The sequence below is a fragment of the Myripristis murdjan genome, chromosome 14 (assembly GCF_902150065.1).
Source record: "Myripristis murdjan chromosome 14, fMyrMur1.1, whole genome shotgun sequence".
Taxonomy (NCBI): domain Eukaryota; kingdom Metazoa; phylum Chordata; class Actinopteri; order Holocentriformes; family Holocentridae; genus Myripristis; species Myripristis murdjan.
In genome coordinates, this window is record NC_043993.1 from 3,194,373 (window position 1) to 3,207,500 (window position 13,128).

Sequence of the window (13,128 nt, forward strand, 5' to 3'; positions counted from 1 at the left end):
GGTTATAATGAAAATTTGGGGAAAAAACAACAACAAACACAATGAACAGGAGTGTTTCATTATCATGGAGTATATATATAAAAAAATGAATAGCTTAATGGTACATGTGCACAACAGCATGCTGCTACAAGACATTTATTGTGAAAACAAGACATTTGGACCTTGGTTGGATTTCACTGAAGAGCCGATGAAGACCAGCCGAGGCAGAAACACAGTCTTGTTTTGTGTGCAAATCATATTGTTGCCAGTTATCCACAGGAATAAGACGATTCCACCCCCACATGATAACATTCACCCACAAATGCACAGTAGCCACTTTGTGATTACCTGTTTTCTTTAACAATTTTAAGATGTTTTAGGCTTTATTTTTCTTAACTCTTGCATCGAAGCAAAGCCAGCCCTCTTGTTTCTGACCTCAAGGTATCTTCTACATCAAGAGAGGAGGTAGAAAAGAAGGGAGGCCCCAAAGGACCCTTTGATCCTAGGAGAAGTGGATGAGGAATGTTTTCCATTCCCTCAGTGATGATCCTGAACAAGGCAGCCAAGGCGACCACCAGGTGCGGATATAGCTGTAGCAGTTTGCTAACACAAAGGGAGAAAATACCAGCACCTACAAATATTAGGTACATCTATGGCAAGGAGTTAAGGAAAGGTAAGGAAAACTGGAAAAAACAACTTTAAGCACACCCACACAAAAAGGGACAAAACCCCCGAGAAGTTGTTTTACACTGAGCTCATTACCATGGATTTACTCTTCAGAGGTGTCATCAGTATTGCCAAAAATTCATGGTGTCACAGCAGACAAACATGGCCTACAGACAAGTGATCTCTTGAGAAGTTAAGATTACTATGAAACTACATTACCCATGACTCCATGTAGAAAGGCCAAAGAGAACAGGTGCAATCAGTTTAAAGAGATGGTAAACCCAGGTAAAAATGTCTAAAAAATCAACAGTAATCCATTCCAACAGGGCTTGGAGGGCTTTAGTTCCCTTGTAGGGTCACAATATTGTCTGGACCCCAGAGACCGGCCAGGTGTACAGCAAAGTGAACATATACTGCTTGTTAGAAGTGTTTTCATAGCTTATATTTCGGTAGAGATTACTTACTAAGAAAGTCCACTAGTAGCAGAGTTGATGTGTCCACGACTGACACGATCACTGGGTAAAGTTCCACATCAGACTGAAGCACTTTGCTAACCCTCACCTCTTCTGGTAGAATGTCAGACAGGAAAATAATGAAATAATGACTTCTATCCAGGAACATCACAAAACAGGCATGCCGCACAAGAAGCCAGCGGTTACTGTTCCACACTGTCATTTGATGAGCCAGGTGGAGAGTAACAGGTGCAGCTTAAGAGTCAATCAAATGGGGGCGGGAAGAAGACAAACTGAGATCGTGCTCTGATTGGATCACTCCACTCTTTCATGTATAAGTAGTTCTAATTGACCTCTTATCACAGCAGCCATTTTGACATGAATAGCAGGTAAACACAGGTGTTGCTGATGGCATTAATTAAGATTCAGTTCCATTTATGCCTAACAGAGCCAGCGTCCTGGTACCTAAACTTGTTCACAGGAACAGAAAGTTAATTCCCATAATTAATTATCCCCGGCAAAACTGCTGGTTTGACTCAGGAGAAATCAGCTGGGGGGGTTGGTACAGATGAACCTTCGGAGATGATGGTGCCAGGGCATCATCGTGTTAGGCAGATCCTTCAACGTTGTTCTTTAAATCAGTTCAGTTCAACAAAATCATGAGTCAGACACTACAGATCAGGTTATTGTTCTATTGTTTAAATGTTATCTAATGACAGTCCATGGAGCACCTTGCTCATTTCCCTTGTCTTGAAGTATTAAGGTTGCATTTTCCATTGACAGTAGGTCTAAAAAAGTTTGGTTGGTTTTGAGTTGAGTTATTTTATTGTTTTTACACACATATACCTCCTCACTTATCCACTCATTTCACACACTATTGATTACTGATTAAACACTGAATTCAGTTTATTTGAATAAATGTATCTTTTTATTTTAAAGTCGTGTGGTCTCCACATTTTGTCCTTCCTTTGAACCACATTGTGACAACTCCGTCTGCGTTATCCATATTATACTGAGGCTTATACTGAAGGGTCAAACAGTTTGAGGCATCAGTTTTAATTGGTAAGCGTGTCAGTGAGTGAGCGTGCAAATTCCAGTAAGTAAGTATGTAAGTAAGTAAGTAAGTAAGTAAGTAAGTAAATCTGTTGCCAGTGGCCAAATACACAGGTGAATTTTCAAAATGTAGGAAAGGCAGCACAGATACTTCCTGTAATGCCATCTAGTGGCTGGCTCCAGAATTGCCTGAAACCTGCATGCAAATCAGTGATACCACAACCCAACGTCTTGCTAAAAATACAAAGTTGAATTATTTTCCATAAGCTAGCTAAGTAGTAGTAGCTAATTTTATTTCTTCTTTCTTCTAAAATGTCCTCGTTGCTCACTTGGCAGGTCACCTATGCGTCACTACACACTCATTCTAGCTACTCTGGCTCCAAAAACATGGCAGTGACCTTAAACACAATCTTCTGGCTTCAAAATAACAGGTCCGAAACCAACAGTTAACAGCCTATGGTTTGCAAGGAAATTCTATTTGGTAAGTTGTTTGCGTAGGCTGTATAATATAAATACGAAATGAGAAAAGTAGAATATGAAAAATAACAAACACAGGAAATAAGTTTTGCTGTTACGATATGTGGCGGGTGTCACAGACTGATTGCACTGATATGGAAAGTAATTGGAAAAAAAAAAAAAAACGGAAAATTGAACTGGGTTTTGTATGTTTTTTTTTTTTTTTTAAGAGCTTATGGGAAAACAAACATGTATACGTTATCTGCAAGGGTACAAACAGAGTTAAATACATCTAAATACATAACTGCATGGACAGTGCAGGGTTAAACATTGGCTATGTGATAGTAGGTTAAGATGTTGGATATTAGCAAATATGAATAGGACAAAATACTGAAATTAATATTTCAGTTTACAAAAATGTGACAGTGCACATTGTATTGAAGAAAAATTAATTGTGATATTTGCTACATTTTTGTTTGCTGTAGTAATCGCAAACAAGACAGCTCGCCATCACAGTTTCAGAAATTCTGTTATTTCCACTTTGTAAGAGCAATTTTTAAAAGTTATTTATATTCTAGCAAGCCAGCTTCATTCTGTATGGTCATGCCTTGTTGTTGTTTTTGCAATTACCTTGTATTGTGGTTGTATCAAATTGTGAAGCTCATATTGAATCATATGGTGAGGTAAGCATATCGTCCCATCACTACCAGCAATATAGTCCAATTTACCAGGTGTGGAACAGTTTGAGCAACTGTGTGCAAAGCGGAATGCATACCTGTTCTTCTTTCTGTAGAGGATAAAACTCCCCAAATCCAGTCTGTTGTCAGAGTTCAGCCACATGTGCAGAGTGGCTCCTGCCTAGCAGGAGGCTGCAGTCCCACAGGGGGGATGAAGACGGGATTTGTCTCCCGTCATCACGTCGTAACAGCTGCTGCAGTTGACCTTCGGTGCCTTGATCAAAGAGGCCTGCTTTGCCTGTGTGTTAATATCAAATGATGAACATTCAGTTCCCGCTCTGCCCTTTATTTTCCCTGCCAAACAGACAGCAGGGACGCATCAGCCCGCCCTGATTTGTATTCACAGACGCTTGTATAAATGATTACGTGGCTGCTGGATGCTGTTGGACATTCAGGAGAAGGAGCGGCTGCTTGATGAACAGATGTGGGGGAAAGTGTTTCTTTTTTTATCTCTTTCCTTAACTCTTCTTTCTTTTTTTACTTTTCCTAGCCGCTCTCGTTTATGCAGCCCTTAAATCACTGAACGCTTGGTGAATTAGGAGCACAAACTTATTCTGCTTTTACAAGTTGCAAATCTGATGAATGGTTATTATTTGACAGTCTTGAGGATATATGTGTATATATGTGTATATATATACATATATATATGTGTGTGTGTGTGTGTGTGTAGTTTTTTTTTTTTTTTTTTTTTTAAGTCTAAGTTTTTGCATAGTGCAAGAATGTCCAGCCCATCCTCTGTAAAATACCCTGTAGTAAAACTTTATTATATGTATATAATTAGTAAATTTGAGGGTTTCTGGCTACAAATGTGATTATGCATTTTGAAAAAATCAGTCAGTGCATGGCTATTGGATGTTTTTACTCCCAAACAGCTCTTACAGAAATGTGACTTTTCAGTTTGTGTCACTTGCAGGCCACAACAAAGGGACTGTGACATTGTGGGCCATCAACAGATTTAATACGAGTCATAGTGTGTTTACTTCCCCTTTAACTTGGTTTTAAACTCTGTTTCTTCTCTCAGCAGCAGACAGACAGCTACCAGATACAGTCATGATCTGTGTGTGTGGGAAAACTTCTACACACACAGATGTGTTAGACCCAATCCGCCTCATCCAGGAGCATGTCAGTACGAAAATGTTATTATTGATCCATATTATAGAGAGCTGTCTGTTCAGTAAAAGCAGCCATACTAGACTTCATCACCTCATTACTGAAATTTGCTGTATATGGTTAAAGAACTCCATGACATTAGAAATGAAAGAAAGCAAAAGCCATGAGACATCACTGAGGACTGCTTTGATCTAGCAAATGTTCCTTGCGAGGGATGTCTGATGAAACAGTTCATGAATGAGGCATAATTTGCCTGTGAATTTGGGTAACCAACATTTTCAGCTCTCCAGTCAGTCAGTGTCTCGATCTGATCATTTACATGAGATCAAAACAAAGCCAGAGGTTTTCACTGGAGATCAGATGTGTTAGATTTTTCATTTCCCGTCCACAGTTGCTGCTACAGGAACACACCCACACCTCCACCCCTGTCGTCACCTGCTGACAGCTAATCCACTGCAAAAGATTTACTTGTGGATTACGTAACATATAATGCATATATATATTACATATAATGCACTGGAATACATGCACTCAGGCACCCACTCAAAAACATTAGATGTGAGATGTGACTGTATGAATGTGAAAGAACAGTGAGCGCTGTTTTGCCAAGTTAAACAACACAGTCGTGACTAAAGTTGTACCAAGTTTGTGAAAATGTTCGCGTTTGCTGTTTTAGCATCAAAGAAGGGTTTCCTGTTTTTTTTTTTTTTTTTTTTTTTCCTTTTTATCCCAGGAAAAATCCACTGCTTCACAGGAAGTGATGTTTTAGGTTTCTGGTTTGTTTGGAAAAAAAGAAAAAGAAAAAGAAACAGATAGGCAGCAATAGCCACCAAGGCTGAACAAACAAAGAAAACAGTGCTAATCAAACCAAAGGAGAAAGAAACAGATTAATAACCACCTTGCCACCCTAGGAAAATGCTCTGGGTTAGACTGCTGGCTATGTTTAAATACACAAAATAACCCAGTTTAATTTCTGATTTTGGGTTATGCTTTGATTCACCCTGTTTCCTTTAATAAACCAAGTTAAGAGTCTTCCTCCCAGCAGACAGCCGTCCGACAGAAAAAAGGGACAAAACAGAATCCACGGTGCGGTCTGCTCCTCCACTGAGCAATAAGTTACTTCTACAGTAGGAGAAAGAAATGATCCCAAAGGTAACAGAGCCCTGCTTGCTGCTAGGTTTTTTTGCTGACATCAAAATGCACCCATAATGCAGTGCTGCAAAATGTTTCCATGCCACAGTAATACAGTTATAAGTCAGTTTAACTGGGTTCCTCATGTTCTGAGGATGAGCGCTGAATACACACTTTTGTCTCATGACCTGCTGAATGTGTGTGGCGGTGAAGGACACTGCATGCATGAGTGAGGGTAAACCTGTATTTTTGTGTGTTGATTGTAGCACTAGAATGATTAATTGATTTTCTCTGGTCATATCATTAAGAATTTAATAGTTTGGGTTGATTGTTACTTGCTAAGGAAGAACTCTGAAGAAATCACTTTTGGCTCTGCCAACATGTTATGAGCATTTGTCATTATATACCAATAACTTTGTCTTTATAGACCACTTTTCAAGTCATTACTTTGGACACTTCAGTGACTAAATGATAAATAAAAGAAATAATCAATAGATTTGACAATGAATCTGATCATTACTTGCAGTCCTATAGTTAACTGTATGTGAGTATTCTTGTTTGCATCATTTGTATCTTACTTTTCCTTGATTTCAAAAAAAGGCAGCCCGCAGTACTGTATGTACTATGATGACTGAAATCATCATAGTACAGACATGTTTGAAAGCCTCTCGGTCCTGCAGATGCAGTGAAGAGGAGCCGCCCAGAAAAATGAATTGATAAGTGGGGATACAGTTTTTAAGTCAAAAGTATTGGCAATATGATCATGGATTTTGTGACCCGTGTATTTACAGAGGGCAAATGCAAGTGTTGTACTGTGCTTGAAGTTACAAAAGTGACATTGTAGTAGTAGCTGTGCCCAATTTGTCTGACTTTTCCCTCAAAGTGGGTCTGGCTGCACGGGACGTCCCTGTCCACAGATACCTGACTCAGCTAACATTTATCTACCTACATATCCTGTACAACAAACCTCCACGGGCCAAATGCTAGTTCTCCATCCCTGCTGCCCCAAGAAAGAAAAGCAGTTTTATTTGATGAGAAGGTGTAACTGTTAATGATGAAATCACAGGCTGGGATTTTTGTTGATGCCTCCTGGTTTAGCAGGATGTCACCGCTGAAGATACACCGTTTTCCGGGATGGGGAAATAGTAGGATTTTGATATAAGAATAAGAAAAAAATAGTATTTAGTATATAGTAATTTAATATTTGGCAATCATGAAATAGGTGCATATTCTAACATTAAATTAGCTAACAAGTTGAAAAAGTCATTTTTCAATTCACTGACCCTTTGAAGCGCTGAGGCACTGATCGCTGTCAGTGACACTATGCAAGCACCGCGCAAATACGGCTTGATGTCACTTTTTGTCCACATAGAGTTTAACGTTAATTTGAATTTCCACTACATGGCCCTTTCTTATCTCCTCTGCTTTAGTCTACAAAAAAAAAAAAAAAAAAAAAAAAAAAAAAAATCCACTTAAGAAGTTCAGAGTCCTTAACTCTCTTTCATTACCAGATAGCGCTTCCTCCTCTGCCGCCTGCCTTCATCACCTCGCTGTCTCATTTGTATGTCGACCTCGTCCGGCCTTCACCCAAATGTCATTAGCAGACATGAAGTGTAATCTCCACGGCTGTGGGCACATAAGACTGCAACAATGTGTGCGTGACTGCATTTGTGCATATGTGTGTATGTATGTGTGTATCTCCTGTGTGGGTGTCCGTTTATCATAAATCCATACATCATATCTCCATGTGTAGCGGAGTAAGTATGTATGCACTATGTGGGTGTTAATATCTGTATGCAGTGTGTGTGTGTGTGTGTGTGTGTGTGTGTGTGTGTGTGTGAGCAGCCACTTCAATTCAATCACAGTCTCAGTCTCCAGATTAAACATCCAACTCATTATCTTGGTCGAGTTTCTTTCATGTCACTCACCGTTCCGGAGGAAGCGACTCCTCTGTGAAAAACTTTGCGGGCTGAAATGAGAGCAGAAGTGAGCCATATGTTATACAGCAGCTAAAGCAGAGCGAGGCACCGCACAGAACGTGAACATTTCACTTCCGAAATGCTATAGGCTATATACATTTAAAACCAAACTCATTACCTCCAACTTCGACACTCAATATCTTTTCTGCATTGGAGACGCATTATATAAAAGTATGAGTGTTCAAGTTGCTTTAAAAGTAAGACGTTGTTTGGGATTTATAACATTTGGCATAATGATTGTAAAGGCGAGATGTGGTTCTTTAAACTCCCTTGACCTCTGATTTTCCCCGGAATTTCTCCTGAAGTAGCTTCAAAGTTAGAAAAAGCCATTTTTTCCCCCATACTGTGTGGCAGTAGCTGTGGTGCCATAAAGCTTTTGAATGAATTGTAAGTGAATAATTGAATGCTGCAAAAAAACGTGTTGAAGTGAATAAAACATTGCTTTCCATGGGTGCCACATGGCTGCGCCTAGTTCTGCAGAGATGGGCAGAATCATCCCCTGGTTCCCATTTGATATCACCGTCACATACTTGGTGTATCTGAGACAAAGAAATCTGTTTATTTCTTCATCCGTTCACCTATACCTGTTGACGTGCCTGCAGTCCGCCATGACAGCAGCTCTGCCTGAGGTCAGAGGTCAACGAACATCTGGTCATGTGATTCAATCCTATGCACATGTCTTGTTTATATTCAGCAAATACATTTCCATTGCAAACTTTTGAATGAAAAGTTTATCCACCTCAGACGAGCCGGCAAACTCTTTTGGATTTTATTTAACATTTGCCCTTTGCATTTCTTAAATTCAGCAAAATGTTCGCAAGAAAAGGGTGGATGGAAATATGGTTAATGTCACATGTCCTGGATCTGGTGGTTGCAACAATTAAGTGAGGCTACCTCACACTTATATTGAATAAAATATTCAATCCCAAGATGCCATTGTATAATGGCTGCAGGATGACATCAAACAGAAAATATCTACATGTCTTGTGCATCATTTTATAGACATTTCCCTGTGAACCAGCAGGACATCTAATAATAATAATAATAATAATAATAATAAACTGAATTTATATAGCGCTTTTCTAAGTACTCTAAGGCGCCATCTGCGCTATCTTGAAAACCTTTGAATCTCCACTGGAATTTAAAATAATGTTCTGTGGGTTTAAACAAAGCTTGGCTGCGCAGTACGCATTTGTAATGACAAACCCACTTATGGGACCAGCAGGGTGGAAGAGGTTACATTTACTCAGCAGTTCTACAAAAGAGCGTGCAGTGTGTATTAAGAGTCCCACTCAGTCATCCGAGGAATTGTATTACCTAATGGGCTTTTAAAAGTTTCATCATTTGTTTCAGTTTTGTGCCCCGAGTCATTTGAGACTGTTCGAGTGCTTGTCACTTTTTTTTTTTTTTTTTTTTTTTCAAACATTAATGATCACATCTCAGTTTGGAACAAAGTAATTGGAGTTTGGCAGAGCGAAAGCACCAGGTGAATCTTGTCCTTTGAATTTGGGAGGTTTTTTGAATTATTAAGTTACCTGTCTGTAATGGAATCTGCATAAATCCTCTCTCCCGGTTAACACATCCTCAGTGTTGGCACTGTGTTAAAAAATAAAGACACTTAACCTGACACTCACTGTCTTTGTGGTGGTTTGTCTAATCATTTTGTTTCCGCTCAGCTTGAGCAGTGCAATATTTTGTCTTCGTGTTTTTTCTTGGAGACAAACAGTGAGAAGGCAGACAGAGGCGGAGTAGGAGTGACACAGGAATACAGTCTTTGTGTCTCAAGACTCTTTAGTCATTTCATTTAGTTATTTTCCATAAATCATGGAAGTCATTTACTCTCATATCCAGTGATAAAATCTTATTTTTTCATTTGTTTCCAGAATCATCTTTAATCAAGAATCATTTTCATTTTGATCCTAACGGGCTGATCTGCCTTATTCTGCTCTGTTTCAACATGTTTATAATTCCTGAAACAAGTAAAACTGCATTGGAAAAATAAAGAATTATCTTATTCCATTGGCACATTTTTTCGCTTGGTTGAAGAAAAACAAGATTTAACATTGAATGAGGCTACCACATAAGATGGAGAATGAGTGAATGAACTGTGTGCACAAAAACATTAGGAAGCTCTTCCCTCATTCAGTATAACTCATGTGTCGATTGTCCAGCGGAGTGAAATCCCTCTTTAAACCGCCTCCTTCGCCATTTCATGACAAAAATGAATTTAAAATCGATGAGGGATGAGGATCACAGCTTCCACCTGGACTGATCTGCTTATCCTGTTTCACAGAGAGAGCAGTTCCCCCACAGCTGCCCACCAAGGTGTAACTCTATCAGGTGACTTTTGTAGAATGAAAACTCCAATCCCTGTCTCAGAAATTCTGTCAGCTCCAATTGGGTCCAGGAAGCCTCCTCATTTGAAGAAATGATGTGCCAAAACAAACAGACACACAGACACAAACACACACACACGCACACACACGCACATACGCACCCTAACCCTAACCTGTTAGGGCCTACTCTACCTGTCTCAGCATTGCAGAGACCTCAGAAATATGATATAACTTTGAGATATGGGATATGGAAGTGTTCCGAGCAAGCTTCTTGATTCGCACAACGTATGACATCCTGCCCACATCCAAGAACCTCAACCAATGGTTCAGCAAAGACCCTCTGTGTTCACTTTGCTAGTCCCAGTCAGACCTGCGGCATATCCTGGTAGGCTGCAAGACCAGTCTTTCACAGGGCCGTTACACCTGGAAACATAACCAAGTATTAAAGTGTTTGGCTTCATATTTGGAGTCCAGACGTGCATCGGTCAACGCGCCTGCCTGCAACATCACCCAACACTGCAACCAAGGAGTTTGTTTGCAAAGGAGCCAAAGTGTCAAGTGGAAACAGAGCTAGCACAGTGGTGGGATGGATGGGAGGAGCTCGAGATTGGAAGATGCTGGTGGATCTCGGGCAAAAGTTACACTTTCTGCCTGAGATAGCAGCTACAAAATCTCAGACCAGACCTCGTCCTACGGTCCACTGCGCTGCGATCAGTTTATATCATAGAGCTGACTATTCCCTGGGAAGATGCTTTGGAAGGCTGATTTGTGTGTGTGTGTGTGTGTGTGTGTGTGTGTGTGTGTGTGTGTGTGTGTGTGTGTGTGAAAATCCTTGGGGTTTTGACATTTCATCCCTGTCATGGTCTGATTTAAGCCGGTGTTTAACTCACATATCTCCACACTTCCTGCTGGATGGATGGATCGATCCAATGGATCCAATGAATTCTGCTCATATATTTTGCTAAAAAAAACAAACAAACATTGCAGCACACTAACAAGTTGCAAAATTACACACAGTTTTTTGCAGTAACATGACACCTTACAGTGATGTGAGAATCATCACTGTGGGTCTTCTTTCTACCATTCAAGTTACAGCCAGTCTTGTCATTTCCTGGTTTCTATCCGCACAACAATAAGCTCCTCCTCTGCGAGTGCCTCTGTCGCTGCAGAGCTCATTCGTTCAAAGCTGCTTGCCTTGTCGCTGAAAGCCTGTGGCTCATCACCAGTTTTGTCACCTTGACTTCAATCTTGTATAAAAGATCTGCCATGAACCCAGCAGCAGGACTGACTCTGTTTGGTTACAAATGGAGTCTGTCAGTGGCTTTGCCGGATAAATTTACAGATGATGGCATGACTTCTGAGACCTTTTGGAACTAAACACATTCACATATACAGTGTGTGTGTGTGTGTGTGTGTGTGTGTGTGTGTGTGTGTGTGTGTGTGTTCATTAAAAAAAAAAAAAAAAAAAAAAAAAAAACACACATTTTGCTAATTTTTGACCCAGACTCTATCATTGTATGTATCTCTATCAATGCTTTCTGTTTCTCAAGAGCTCGCCCTTGCAGTTACAAAAAACAGTCACGGAGTTCTTCTGACGAAATCTTGAGAGGGGTGTACTACATCATCTTTGAGAAGGAGGAGGAAAATTAGGAGGAAAATTACTTTTTTGATATTCTTTTAAAGTCACATATTTGTGGCTCCTTTTCTGAGCCTGAATCAAATGCGGTGGAAATCAGTGTTTGGAAATGGAGGAGGAGGAGGAGGAGGAGGAGGAGGAGGCCACAGAAGCTGCAGCTGAAGGAGAAACCTCCCTGGCTTAAGCTCGAGTGACTTGTGGTGAAACCAGACAAACATTTTGTCGCTGTAAAAAAAGTTTTTGGTCTTCTATTTCAAAACAGAGCCAGAGGGGTGTGTGGGAAATGTTTACCGAGGAGAGGAGGAATCACTGTGTTGCATGAGTTCCATTGTGCAAAAGTATAATAAGATATCTTCTAGATCACAAATCACTCCACATAACAATTGTAAATATGTAAATAATTGAATATGGGTATGTGGGTGTATAAACATATATTGTATACTACATGATATCATATATATAGACTAGAGTAATTCCTTAATTAAGTAATGTGGTTATGGTTGATACTGTCAATGACCTTCTATTTAAATGTTAAAGTTAAGAATATTTAGGCTGTATAAATAACAGGAGGCTTAATAATTATCAGTCATTAACTGATGGAGAAGGGATGGGATTCAATAAGTTTGCACTTCTCCACACTCCTTTTACAAAATGTGTTTTGATCATTTATTTTGCACTGAGCTGTTCATCGCTGGAAACTATTTCATTTTCTCTCTTTGCTTGTTTTCTTTGTTCCCTTTCCTTTTACATTTTCTGAAGTGAGTAAGTAAATAAATAAAGAAATAAAGAAATGAATAAATAAATCCTGCAGTGAAATAGTTCTTCGACTTGTCATTAAAGACACCGGGCCAAGGAAAAATCATCACTGGCTACAATGTGGATTTTATTTTTATTTATTTATTTATTTTACAGAAATGTTTACTCAGGTGCACTGTACTCGTCCAATAAAATGCAAACAAATACACCTATCGGAGTATTTACAGAGATAGACTGATGCTGGCTGTGACTGCTCTTGGCTGTGACTGCTTTTTCTGTTGGCTCTGTAAATGTCACCTATTATTGAGCTGTTAATGTTTATGGCCTGCATAAGATAATTACAAAGGTGTACATCAAAATAACTACATTGAAGCTGTGGTTGTTTTTGGGAAGTGATGATTCATGAAAAGATGAAACGTGATCATTAAGATGCCTGAGGAGCCTTGATTCTACCACAGAACTGAAACTACAGAGAATGAAAAGCCCTGCTGTAATTTCCCAAGGACATGCAAATTACAAGTGCAATCCCCCACAAAGCCTTTCTTGTCAAATCTTAATCCGCATCGGGCTGCCTGACAAGACTGATGCTGGATTCAGAGCAATTTCAAAACTACACTTTCAAGTGTCAGAAATCAAATGGAGGCTTGTGTTGGGCTCCGTGTTCAGATTTTCATGTCGAATTAACCGCTCCGCTGCAGCGATGACCTTCGTTCCATCTCGTGGATTGAACGGTCTCTTGATGCATCTCTCCTGCTGGGAGCTCTGGGGAAACCTCCGCTGGTTAAACACAGCTGTGCCGACGCAGGAAGAAAGACTAAGGTCAGCTTTGATGGCACA